Here is a 12,912-nt window from a genome sequence, read left to right as displayed (position 1 = left end):
AACATCTATCAACTTCAATTTTTTACGTGACGTCTAATAAATCGATGAACGCCGGCTCCACGCACGAAAAAGTGTCCCGTTACGCACATTGTTCCGTAACGCTGTGTCCCGTTACGCTCATTGTTCCGTTACGCTGTGTCCCGTTGCGCTCATTGTTACGTTACGCTGTGGTCCGTTACGCTGTCGGCGAGTGCAGTAATAGTAGGTTATGTTACAATTGACTAAAAAATATGGTGATTCATATAATTGATGATAGATATTTGATTACAGTTTATTAATATGAAAACTTGTTCATAATTATATTTAAACTTTATAACTAAATACCAGTTTTTAAAATTAATTACAAGTCATCTACTCGTGAACTGTTTCGTCGACTATTTATAAAGTGAAGTGAAAAATTAATGTGGTTTTCATTGCTTATTACAACAACAATTTCAGCAATAAATGTAAATTATTCTTGCATTTTTAAAATCTGATTACTAGTATACTTTCAAATATTCTTTCTTTTATTATTAAAATAACAATTATTAAATTTTATTCATAAAAGTATGCAATCATTTCATCAATGGTTTGTTATGACGTTGTCACGTTAAACTATCGTCCATAAACAGACTTTACAGACAACCAATTTTTTGTTAAGTATTTTTTCGGGCAAATTAATTATTAAAAATTTTGAAGTAAACGAATTTACAGTCGGTAACACAATATGCCGTAATTTTATTTGTACCACGTAGTTTTATGTACTTTATGAGAGTTAATGTTACAAACAAACATTGAAAGGAAGAATTATAAAGAATTAACTAACGACAAGTGGCTTTCATAGTGCATTTTCAGAGTATTGTTGAATTGTTATCATTGAAATAAAAGTAGTTATATAATTTACTATAAACAATTTAAAAATAGTTGATAAATAAATTATCACAACAAAAATAATTTATTCATTACAAGACCAAAAAATAAGAATTTTTTTTAAAGAAGTTTGCTTAAACTTTTTTAATTTTTAATATAAATTACGCATCAGTAGTGTACAAATGTATGTCCAGGGACTGGGTTCCGGGAGTGCAACCGCGGAGCCGAACTGTCATCTGGGATTTTGACGTCATGGCGGCCATATTGGGTCATATTGATCTTTGACCTTGACCCTGGCAGCTATTTTGGATCCGCTATCTTGGATCCGCCACCTTGGATCCGCCATTTTTTTTCTCGAACTTTCCGTCATTTTGTATTATAAAAAGTTGCAAATTTCATTACGGCCGACATCTTAAAAATCCTTAATTTTTATGATATAAATTTGGATAAAATTCTAAAATTTATAAAAAAAATTTTTAATCAAATTAATTAAAAATTATAATAAAAACACACTTAAGTACGCCACGAAGTTCGGAGACCTAGGTTTGAACCCGACGAGGTCAAAAGAATATAGCGAACGATCCTACCCCCATGGCAGCTGCTGGCAGACTTACCCCCACCACTAATACCATTCTGTATATTAACTACCTCTCCCCCTCGATTAGATTTCTCCGTGTGCTCCTGGTTATTACTGACAATAATTTGATGGTTTTCTCCATGTGCTTTTGATTATTCTTGTGGTTTCTCCAAGTGTTTCTGGTAATTCCCATGGTTTCTCCACATGCTTCTGGTCATTCCTGTGGTTTCTCCAAGTGCTTCTAATTATTTCTGAAGAATAGATCACTGAATTAAAAAGAATTTTTGAAATGAGTCAAGCAATCTAATTTTTTTAGTTAGATTTAAATTGAGAATTTCTGGCACCAAATTGTTAAACTAAAATTATTTTTTATCACATGGAATTTAAAAATAATATATATTACTTAGACAAATAATATGCCTTGAGACAGCTGACACTAACTTGAGACACTAACATGAAAGAAATACTTCCTTATCCTTGATGTATTAACCCTTTGAGGCACACAGAAATATAATAAAAATAAATTAGAATATATTGTGTAACTTATAGCAGACGAGGCGGAAGGAAAAATTAAAGCAGCCAATGTTGCTTGTTCTTGTTAGGATCGCCAGATAGCAGCACAAGGCTTACTCACGCGAGGTATTTCGGCAATAACACTGAAACATTGCAAATACATAGTAACATTTTTTCAAAGTGGTATCATAGAAAAACCACTACAAAACAAAGGCTTAAAACGGTAATTTTATTCAGAGTTTCTTATACATTTCTGAAATCATGTTACAAAATCAGTACTTATAGTTTTTTCTATCATGTGGAAATTAGACGATTACTAAGTATTAGAAGTACGAGTTGGCAGACCTGGAAGAAGGCGTGTGTGTATGTGTTTTGCAAAGATATTGGCTTTCGGAGTCCGCGGCCGGCCGAGAAAAGACCTCTCTATAGCATTGGTCGGGTGCGGAGTAGAAAATTTGGGGGCGCGGAAGACTGCCATATCGGAAATCTACCATGTTGACGGTATTCCGCCTGGCCTCTTAGAAAAAGGCGGAGAAGTACCATAACGGAAATCTGCCATAAGTTCAAATGACGAGGCGGAATTCTACCATATTTCATTATACACTCCATGGAATGAGTAAAGCTGCTTTCCTCTCAAAGTAGTGTATAGAATACGTCGCTAGGTAGCACTGTTAACCCCCTAGCTGTTTCTTAGGTTAACTTAAAAGGCTACAGATAGCGCTTCTGACTGTTACTTTCTGTAGTTCCAGTCATAAATCAACTCAACAGATCGTGCACTAATAGAAACAAATATTTCCAATAATGGGCTATAGGTAGCAACACTGTATACTTATAGCCACGATCTGTAAAAATAAAAATATGGTACTTTTCTTCCTGTTTTGATGAGGGAGGTGGGGCGATGGAAGACTGCCATACTGGAAGACTACCATAATCGAATAATTCCGTCTAGGGGCGATGGAAAACTACCATATGTTAAAACGCGACCATACAGTCCTAATACTCAACCGACATGAGTAATAAATTATGTCTATTATCTTAAAGAGAATTTAAATAAATAAGCAGCAAACAAAGTCTTGTGGTTCTAGTTAATGCTTTAACTCCAGCTCACTAGTTGAAATGAAATGCAATCTAGTTACCGAAATTCACAATTCCCTGACAAACGACAGTTAAGTAAGTAAAATAATATAAGAGATTTCCACCTATGTACTGATTCATCACGATATCTGTGGAACCATAAGGCCTAGAGACTTGAAATTTGGTAGGAATATTTCTTTCGCTGAGTAGAGGTCAGCTAAGAACGTATTTTACGAAATTCCATCCAATAAGGGGATTGCGAGGGATTTATAAAGAAAGTAAAAAAAATATTAATTACAGTTCGGCCTATAATCTATACTAATATTATAAAGCTGAAGAGTTTGTTTGTTTGTTTGAACGCGCTAATCTCAGGAACCACTGGTCCGATTTGAAAAATTCTTTCAATGTTGGATAGTACATTTATCGAGGAAGGCTATAGGCTATATTATAATATCAATAACATTAGGTATCCTTACTAAAAGTCCAATTTAGAATCAAATGCATTGGAGGGGGTTAGATACAACATGCAGTACACGTACGAAGTGTGTGTTGACAATGCCGCAGGCACTAGAAGTTTATTTCCTATTGCCTAGTAACATTGTTGCCACGCACTAGATGCCTTATCATTCTTAATTTTCCCAACCAAGTAAAAAACACCTGTGTGATATTAAAAACGAAGCAATCAGTACCCTCATAAGAGTTCAATTAGTATTTAAATACTTTTTATCACTTTAAATCGCAAACCTAAACTATTGTTTTTTTTCCCTCTCTCTGTGTTTAATATTTTTTTCTTTTACTAAAGTAATGTTCTTTTTTTTAATAGTTTTCATTTTTCGGACCATCAATAATTTTCCTCTCTAGTTACAATTCTGACAAGGACTTGTATCCATCTATCTATATATGTATAGGCCTATATATATATATATATATATATATATATATATATAAAGAAATACCACTCACTGACTCACTCATCACGAGATCTCTAAAACTATACACCCGATTGACTTGAAATTTAGCATAGTTACTCATTTTGTGATGTAGACGCTCACTAAGAACGGATTCTGCGGAAATCCGATCCCAAGGGGAGTTTCAGGGGCGTAATACATCAAAATTTCAAGTTTTTGGTAGAAAATCACCATGGCAATGGCTGTTGCTTTGTTGATGCTTCATTCGTCTCTATGGCAACGACTATTTCATTGTTAGTGCAGCCCTCATCACCGTTGTAATTTTGCGGGTACTTTAAATATCAAAAATTGCCCTTTTTTTTAAGTATATATATATTTAACAGATTTGAAACTTGCAGTAATGTTCCTTATGTTACTTAGGATGACATTTTCCGAAAATTAGATCCCATGGGTGGTTAAAACCAGGCAACAGTGGGTACTTTGTCTGCATGAGAACAGGCTTTTGCATTGTTAATGTCTTCTGCGTCTCAATGGCAACGGGCATCGCGCGGCAGTGGAGTACCCACAAGGAGGGGCATGTATAATGAGCGGCGCAAGAGTGATCTGCCTGTAGACTGCTGTAGCGAAGTACGGGTACATCAGTTGTACGTTGCGTGCACGAGTCGGGAAACCATCGGTGCTATTCATTTTATCTCCGGTACATTATACAGCATTGTAATAAATTTTCACTGAATTTTTTTTATTTACCATTACTGTAAATGGGAGATGTGGCTTACTTTTTTCCATTTGTATAGCCGTGCGAAGCCGGGTCGGGCAGCTAGTGAATAATAAAATTAATATGTAGGATTCTCTACGGGTTCAATTTAGTTTGCTGATGTTGACAAAAATATAATTTTTATATATAAATTGAATAAGCGTTGTAAAAAACAACCCAACAATTCTTTGTTTGTCAATAAACTCATGAGCATTTGATTTCAATCAGCGTCTTAAATATTTGAAAAAAAAATTCAGAACATTTTAGCTAACCAAGTATTAATTTTTATAATTTATTTTCACTACAATTTAAATGAAAAGTTATATATTTTCTAATATTTTTTCCTATTCATAGCTTATTCATTGCTGAGAATACAACAATTGAACTTGGAGTTCAGTTTTCGCACGTAGATGACGATGACCTTTATTTTCTCTCCTTTTCAATTCTTGATTTTCGATTTATTACGTTAAATGATTATTATTTAACATCTGAATTCGCAAATCTCTAGTTGCAAGGATTAAAATCAGAAGAAAAAGAATAAATTTTACCAATTAATAAGAATTTATTTAATTAATTGTAATTAATTGTATTTACAGAGATCATAATGTATTGTCTCCATTTATTATTAATTGCTATAAATTCAATTATTTATAGAATTTTGTCCAACTTTTTTAATAAGTTGCTTTTTATTTGGTTATTTTAATTAACATTAAATTAAATTTTTATTTTACTTAGTAAATTTTGTAATTTGTACATAAATAAATTTTTATTTCAGTTATTTAATTGAAATAGGTTATTTATTTGTAAATAATATAAACAATATTTTATTATAGTTTGTATTATATAACTTGATTATGTTCATAGAATTAAAGCTATCTTAAAAATAAATGACATTCAATTTTTTTACTTTTTTATTTTGTCAAAATAAAAATATGACCAGACAGCTGTCAGGATAAATATATTCAAATATCTGATCATTTTTAATTAATTAAATCAAGTAGACCTGATTAAAGTGAGCTTAATTAGGTGAGATTAATTATTAATAAATAGTTGTTCTTATAATTTTCTTCGTTGTGGTGATTATTTATTTGAGTATAATATTACTTAATGTGTAGTTGATGATAATTTAGTTAATTTTTACTCAAATCAAAAGTGATTTTATTGATATTTAAAGTGAGTGAAATCAAACGTAGTGAACTCAATCAAAAATAAGCTATTCTTCATATCCTTGAAGTTCTGGTGAATTTTTATGTAATTGGTTTTTCTGTTTAAACGTATATAATTCTTATATACTCTACTATATTCCCCATGTAATTCATCACCATAATTTTAAATAATTCAACTTATGAAATAATAACTGAAATATTAATTACATCTCCATTTAATAGTAATTAATGGATTCGTAATTAAATTTAAAAACATGCGTTCATTATTTTCTAAATTTTATTGAACATATTTTTTTTTAAATTTAATTAGTTAAGTTATAGATAATCAATACATTTAATGAAAATTTATTTACGGTTATAATGATAATTTTATTTTTTAATTTTTTTTCAATTAAATTTAATTACATACTGACCCACTTTAATTTCCTATCCATTTCATTTAATACTGATCCACAGCGAAGCGTTGACGGGTTAAGCTAGTTTATATCATATGTTAAAAATGCCACGTCACCTATCACCATCAAGAGTATAGTCATCTATACTACTCAGGTGGTAATTCAATTGATTTTATTTTATGTAACGTATATAAATAGAACTATAAAATAAACTCAAGCGTTCATTATTTCACAAAAAAAGTATTTTTTATGTTACTACAACATTAATAATACCCACATTATGTTTCTGATGGGCTAATGTGGTTCACTTTTCGTAGGCTGAATTCACTTTCACCTTACTTCTTAATGGCTGTGGTGGTGTTTTTGTCATGTTGGGAATGTTACAGGGTATTGTGATTCCAGCATTATGTTTTTAGCATGTGATGTGAAAACTATTAGAAGAGTATTTTAAAATATAGATGTACAGAAACAAACTATTGCAATTAAGAAAAGATAAAAACAAAGACAGCATTTCCAACCTGTCAACTGCGAATACGGAATATTTGTTATACGTTACTTGAGAACGATTTACGTTTGCTGTTTAAGTTTTACTGATTAAGTGTTTGTGAAATTAGACCTATATTATAACTGCCTCAATGACTAAGAAATCTTTTACAAATACTGTAATGTGCTGGTTAAGTGAAAACATTTCCGAATATTAATTTATGAAAGCCTTGAAATAATATTTGTGTACGTTTACCAGGAAAATAGTCTATTTCCGATATCATTTTTCTTATTATTCTGAAATTATTGCCTGTCCGTTAACAGATTAATAGATGGCAAAACACAATGCCACAGTAGAGCGACAATGTCAAATGAATTAGCCATGACCTACAGTAAGGAACCAACCTACCAATATTCTAGAGAAAAAAATCAGTGGGGCTGTATCGAGAATCACGGCTGTTGGTTTCACGTGTAACTTCTATGTTAGCGAGTCGCTTTTAGTGTAATGGTTTAAAATAAAATAATAACGAGACATTTACTACGTACTAAAATTATAATTCAAAACAGACACTTAATGGTAGCTTTCGACGAAAATTCTGTTAAACATTGTCCTGTGATATGATATATGAGATACCGAAGGCAAAATATCAAAATTAATGTTTTTTTTTGGGTGAACCTATAATCTGTATTGCCAGTGTTGTCAGTTCTCTATTCACAATCACACGAATCACCACGCTATCATGCCTGAGTCGTGAGCTGCACTGAATAGAATTTTTTTTCCTAACCTAAATTAAAACTAAGTGTATTGGGAGGTCTAGGTAAGGAAGACTTAAGTACGTCTAAGGTCGAAGCCTATATAGTTAGAAAAATGTTAAAGCAAGATGATACACACCTCTTCATCAGTTTTTTTCTGGTACATAGGGTCTATATATTTCGCTGTGATTTATTAGACGTTTCATGTCAAAATGATGTCAATTACCTGTCGGGATTTGAACCTATGTTCTCTGGAATACGAATGTAGTGTCTTTCGACTCAGTCCATAAACTTTGATAGTGTATTTTTTATCATATTCATATTGCCTTGTAGTGATTCCTTATGCTACAGGCGTGACTGTACGATTATTGCATAACAGTACAAATACATAGTTTCAGATTATAGTAGGCCTACTCCATGTAGGCTATCATCACATGTCTTGAAAAATTATTGACATCTAATATTATAAGTACAACTATCTAATGTTACGGTCTCCTAAATTATGATTCACGTCTTTTGAGTTTATCCTGTACTAGTGCGTATAACTACACGTGATTTTGTTTACACATTTACCATGGGTGTAGACAGTATTTGTGGAAGGTGAGGGCAGAAGCCAGTCCCTCCTCCGGAAACTCTTTTACATAGATAATGCTTGAAAATATATTTTGACGTGACAACGTCTAATAAATCGATGAACGCCGGCTGCACGCACGAAAAAGGATGACTAATTGTCCCGTTGCGTACATTGTCCCGTTACGCTTTGTCCCTTTACGCTCATTGTACGCTTGCACCGCATCTATCTCTCTTCCACTCGATTGGAACAACCATCGATTTGACTTTTTCGAGGCACATTAAACTTGAAAACTATCATTCGTTTCTTACTTTTCCTATCATCCTCCTATCCTTAACAGAATAACACAGATTAGAAGAAGTTAAATAGCAAGCATGTTGAAAAGTTATAGTTAAAATAATCTCTTCGTTAAAGTAATGAACATATTTGAATTAATGAGTGCAAATAAAAGTAAATTTATGAATTAAATTGTAGATTTCATTTCACTCCTTCTTTGTATACATACAAAATATTGATAATTCAATAAAAATTATTTAATTTTATTCATAAAAGTATGCAATCATTTCACCAATGTTATGTTATGACGTTGTCACGTTAAACAATCGTCCGCAAACCGACTTTACAGACAACCAATTTTAAATTATCACTTTTTTGTATGGATACAAAGAAGCAGTGAAATGAAATCTACAATTTAATTGATAAATTTACTTTTATTTGCACTCATTAATTCAAATATGTTTATAACTTTAACAAATAGATTATTTTAACTTTAAATTTTATACATGTTTACTATTTAACTTCAAAATCGTCGAGAATGTTTTACGCTATTTCGCAATTACACATTTTACGACGAAGTTTGTTCGTCATGAAATTAAATGTAGAATTTAATAAAAATGCCCTTGCTGGTAATAAAATAGGTATAAGTAAGTTTATGAAAGAATTTCGGCTTTAATCTTCATCCCAGACGCTCGTGGTGCGCTGGGACCGAGATTAAATTTCGTCGAGAATATTTTACGTTTTTATGTCTTCCAGTGCTCAAAATGATATGCAATTGTGGCCCCGGGCATAAAACTTTATTTATAATTCATTTATAATAACGCCCCTCGCGATAAACAAAGGAAAATATGTATTAACGAGTGCCTGGTTGTCGCGAAAGCGGATAGATTGCGCGATTCGTTCGGTTCGCGTCTGTCACCGTAAATGTCAGCACCGTAGGGGAATAATATTATTTCGTTTTTATAATACGTTTTTATAACAAATACGCATCCCAAATACACCAAACTTATTTATAATGTGTTACAATATTTTTTAAAACATTGTGCAAAAGATCCCGTGTGTAATTGGAATTATTATGTGTAACTGTAAAACACCATTGTTCGTACAAAAACGTATTTGAAAATTCAAAATTACTTTTAAATAACCATACCGATTGTGCTGAAAACCGGATGACAATCGTTAATTTACTTAATATTAATAATTCAAATGACGAAAACATGATTGAAAAGTCAAATCGATGGTTGTTCCAATCGAGTGGAAGAGAGATAGATGCGGTGCAAACGTACAATGAGCGTAATGGGACACATCGTAGTGGGACAATGTGCGTTACAGGACACTTTTTCGTGCGTGCAACCGGCGTTAATCTATTTATTAGACGTTGTCACGTCAAAGATATGCAATAATTATATCAATGTTTTGTTATGACGTTGTCATTTTAAACTATCGTCCGTAAACCGACTTTACAGACAACCAATTTTTTAAGTTAGTTGACGATTCCTTTGGTTCTCTTTGAAATTCATGTCATTGTAATTTTTGTTAATTAAAATTCTTTGTCTAAATAAATTTGGCAACCCTAATTTCCCTCTTTTTTTAATTAGCTCTTGACACTTATTGTTACAGAAACAGGTTCCTCTTTTGAATAAGCTTCTCTGCACTAATACCTGTGCCTTGTTAACAGAAGTGTAAACAATTATACACATAAAACAAACTAAACACAAATCAGTTGAAAGAATGTCAGTATCTATGTCAATATCAACAAATTCAGTAAATTTCATTAAATAAAATTTCCAATGACAAACAACATTAAAAATAATAGATAAAATAATTCAAGATGTAGTTTCGGACAAACTCCATTACTAATTAAACTGTATGTTATGACAAACATCAGTCTATTTGTGCCTTAAGATCTCTTTCCCGAAACGTCGCAACTGTTCTCTTAGGAATTATATACTTGTTATTCTGTGCTTTAATCGTTGTGGTTTTTAAAATATCGGTTTTTTCGCTTAACTGTTGCTTACGGTGTTTGTCTGTGCTATCATCACTGATAATTCACATCGCAGGGTTCACCTTGAGCCGAAAATCAGTAATTTCTTGGTTCAATTTTTCAACTTTTATTTATTAAAATATTTTTGCTTTCCCATTAGCTAGAGGACCTCATTAAATTTTATTTTCTCAGCTATACCACCTAGGGCTATAAATATTTAAAATTAACTAGTGGGTCTTAAAGAGTCTGAACGTCTCAGCAGAGACATGCAGACGCTTACACGCAGTGTAGGATAGCCGAGTCAATTTTATCTTGCCTGCATGCAGGAACAGGAATGATAACACTCCCTGCCTAACGTGCCTACCACCTTGTTTCTCATGCAGGGGTACCTTCCTCGTCAGGCGAGCCTAGCTCGCTTTCCCAGACTCAAGGCCCTGGTGAGCAAAGCGGATGTGCTGGTCTCGGAATAAACAAGCACTTCCCCCCACCCATGGCCCTCTTAGGTTTTCTGCTATGCTTCCAGGAACCATGACCGAGGGATGGACCATGATCTTTCCCTCGTCAACCCCTCCTCTCCTTTAGGAACAAGCCATACATATGCTTGCACTCCATGCACGAGGCTTGTGCGCAATCTTTCGAGCACAACCAAAACTAAGCATGCTAATGTCAGTTTCTCCTGCCAGTGAGCACCACCTTCCAATCCCCCTCTGCCTTAGACAGCATACAGCAACACCACCGCTCTGTGTGATATCTCATGGCGCCCGTGCTAACTAAAGATGGCGATCCCATAGAGAGTTTTAAATTTTTTTCTTGTGGCACTATGACACCCACAAGCCCTGACCAATCGCCAGGCACTTTCCCTCCAATGGCCCACTTAGCTCCGCCCACTCTGTTTATCTCTTCCCCCCTCCCCACTTTTAAATTTCGAGCCCATGCAGGAACTAAGGGACTTTCTCAAGTAGAGAGGGTCGTCAATCAACTGTGGTACAGGGAGCGTTCTACATCTGCCGCACTACTTCTACCACGACCGCATCTCTCCTTCTGAGAAGTAGGACATCAAAGACTATAGGATTTAGTCGCGACGACCAGGAGAAAACCTCCTTACAAATATAAAGTTTAGACTACATCATATTAATGTTAGTGTTTTTTCGGTGAATTAAGTGCTTTTAACCGCGCTAGTGGTCGTCTACCATCATGTGGATAGATGGTACTACCTGTGCCCCTTGTATAGTTAAAGAAACTTTATCCATAGTAATGAAAATTCTCGAAGATGCATCGAGTGTGTGAAACAGTAACTACTGTATACTCAGAGGACACAAGGGAGCAACAAAGAAATATTAGTTAGTTCTCACAAAGGGAACTAGGAAGGAGGATCGTATTTGAAGTGAAAAACAAATGTGTTTGCTTAAAGTTTACCCTTTTTTATTGTTAATTAATATCTGCATTATCTTATTTTGATGTTATTTTAAATTACAAAATTAAAATTATTGGAATTAATAATTAATTATTTTAAAGGGGGCCCGGCCGATTTGAAGTCATTAGTTACCATTTTATGATACATTTCATAAATGAGACTATGAAAATAACCATAACAGATTTAACATTAATAGACATAATAGTTATAATAAACATAAATTGCTCCGATTGGTGCTGGAGTACATATTCAAAGTGTTGCATAGCGGACTGTTCACTGGCGGAGCATATTTAGGAGGTTCTGGGCTTCAATCTCCCAAGGATCGGCGTAAATATGCTAGACTAATTCTTGAAAGGAAACTTCACCCGAGTCTTGAAACATTTCTTGAACCAAATCTTGAACCCCACTGTAACCAAAAGGGAATCCAGTAGTCAAGAATATTAAACTAATTAAGTAGTAGAGTACAATACTGGGATAAATTTTTTATAGACTGTAACAGGCTACATAAAAATACTTAAAATATTTATTTAAATTATGCTAAGTCTGAAGATGAGCCAGGAGAATATGAAATTTTATGGCTCATACACCCCCGCTCAAAGGCGGAGCCCAGGGTAATCATCATACATACAAACACACAGGATTCTTTGTTACCCTGTTAATGGATTACTAACGTTTGACATAACTTAGGTGAGTTTCAACTCATTATATACAAATTATAACTAATGTGGCGCCACTTAAAACTAATACATCTTGAGCTCAACTTAAAACTAGTACCATGGTTTTTGTTGTACTTACGAACTAGGATCTAGGGATTTTTTGTACATCCTGTAGATGTGGAGAATGGAATGCCGATATTTAGTGGAAACTCCTATGGTAGGAGCAGGGAAAACACAATATCACACCTATTTCATTTTAGGGTGTGCCTTTTTCAAGTGGGAGATGTGAGCCCTAGTCACATACTGCCCCGAACTTGGGTCTACTAGTGACACTGTTACAGATGTCAGAAAGCGCTAGATCTGTAAAGGACCAGTCCAGCGATACATAAGCTTGGCCGACTTCTTGTGAATAGCCTTGCTCTGAGGATGTGGCCGGCACATCACCACATCTCCTAACAAGCAGGGATTAGGGGAACGTTTAATATTGTATTTGTTTCGGTTTAACTCATGTGCTAGATTAAGATTCTTGTAAGCTCTCT

At 33.7% G+C, this 12,912-nt stretch overlaps 1 protein-coding gene across 1 annotated transcript in view; it reads left to right on the top strand.

Annotated features, from left to right (window-relative positions):
• The window catches only part of LOC134533679 (sodium-coupled monocarboxylate transporter 1-like), a 243,385-nt gene that overhangs the window by 74,754 nt on the left and 155,719 nt on the right, over positions 1 to 12,912 (top strand). The gene's annotated exons all lie outside the window — the stretch shown is intronic.

This window comes from Bacillus rossius, chromosome 7, assembly GCF_032445375.1.
Source record: "Bacillus rossius redtenbacheri isolate Brsri chromosome 7, Brsri_v3, whole genome shotgun sequence".
NCBI lineage: Eukaryota > Metazoa > Arthropoda > Insecta > Phasmatodea > Bacillidae > Bacillus > Bacillus rossius.
Note: the sequence above shows the minus strand (reverse complement) of the source record. Positions and strands in the feature narration are given on the sequence as shown.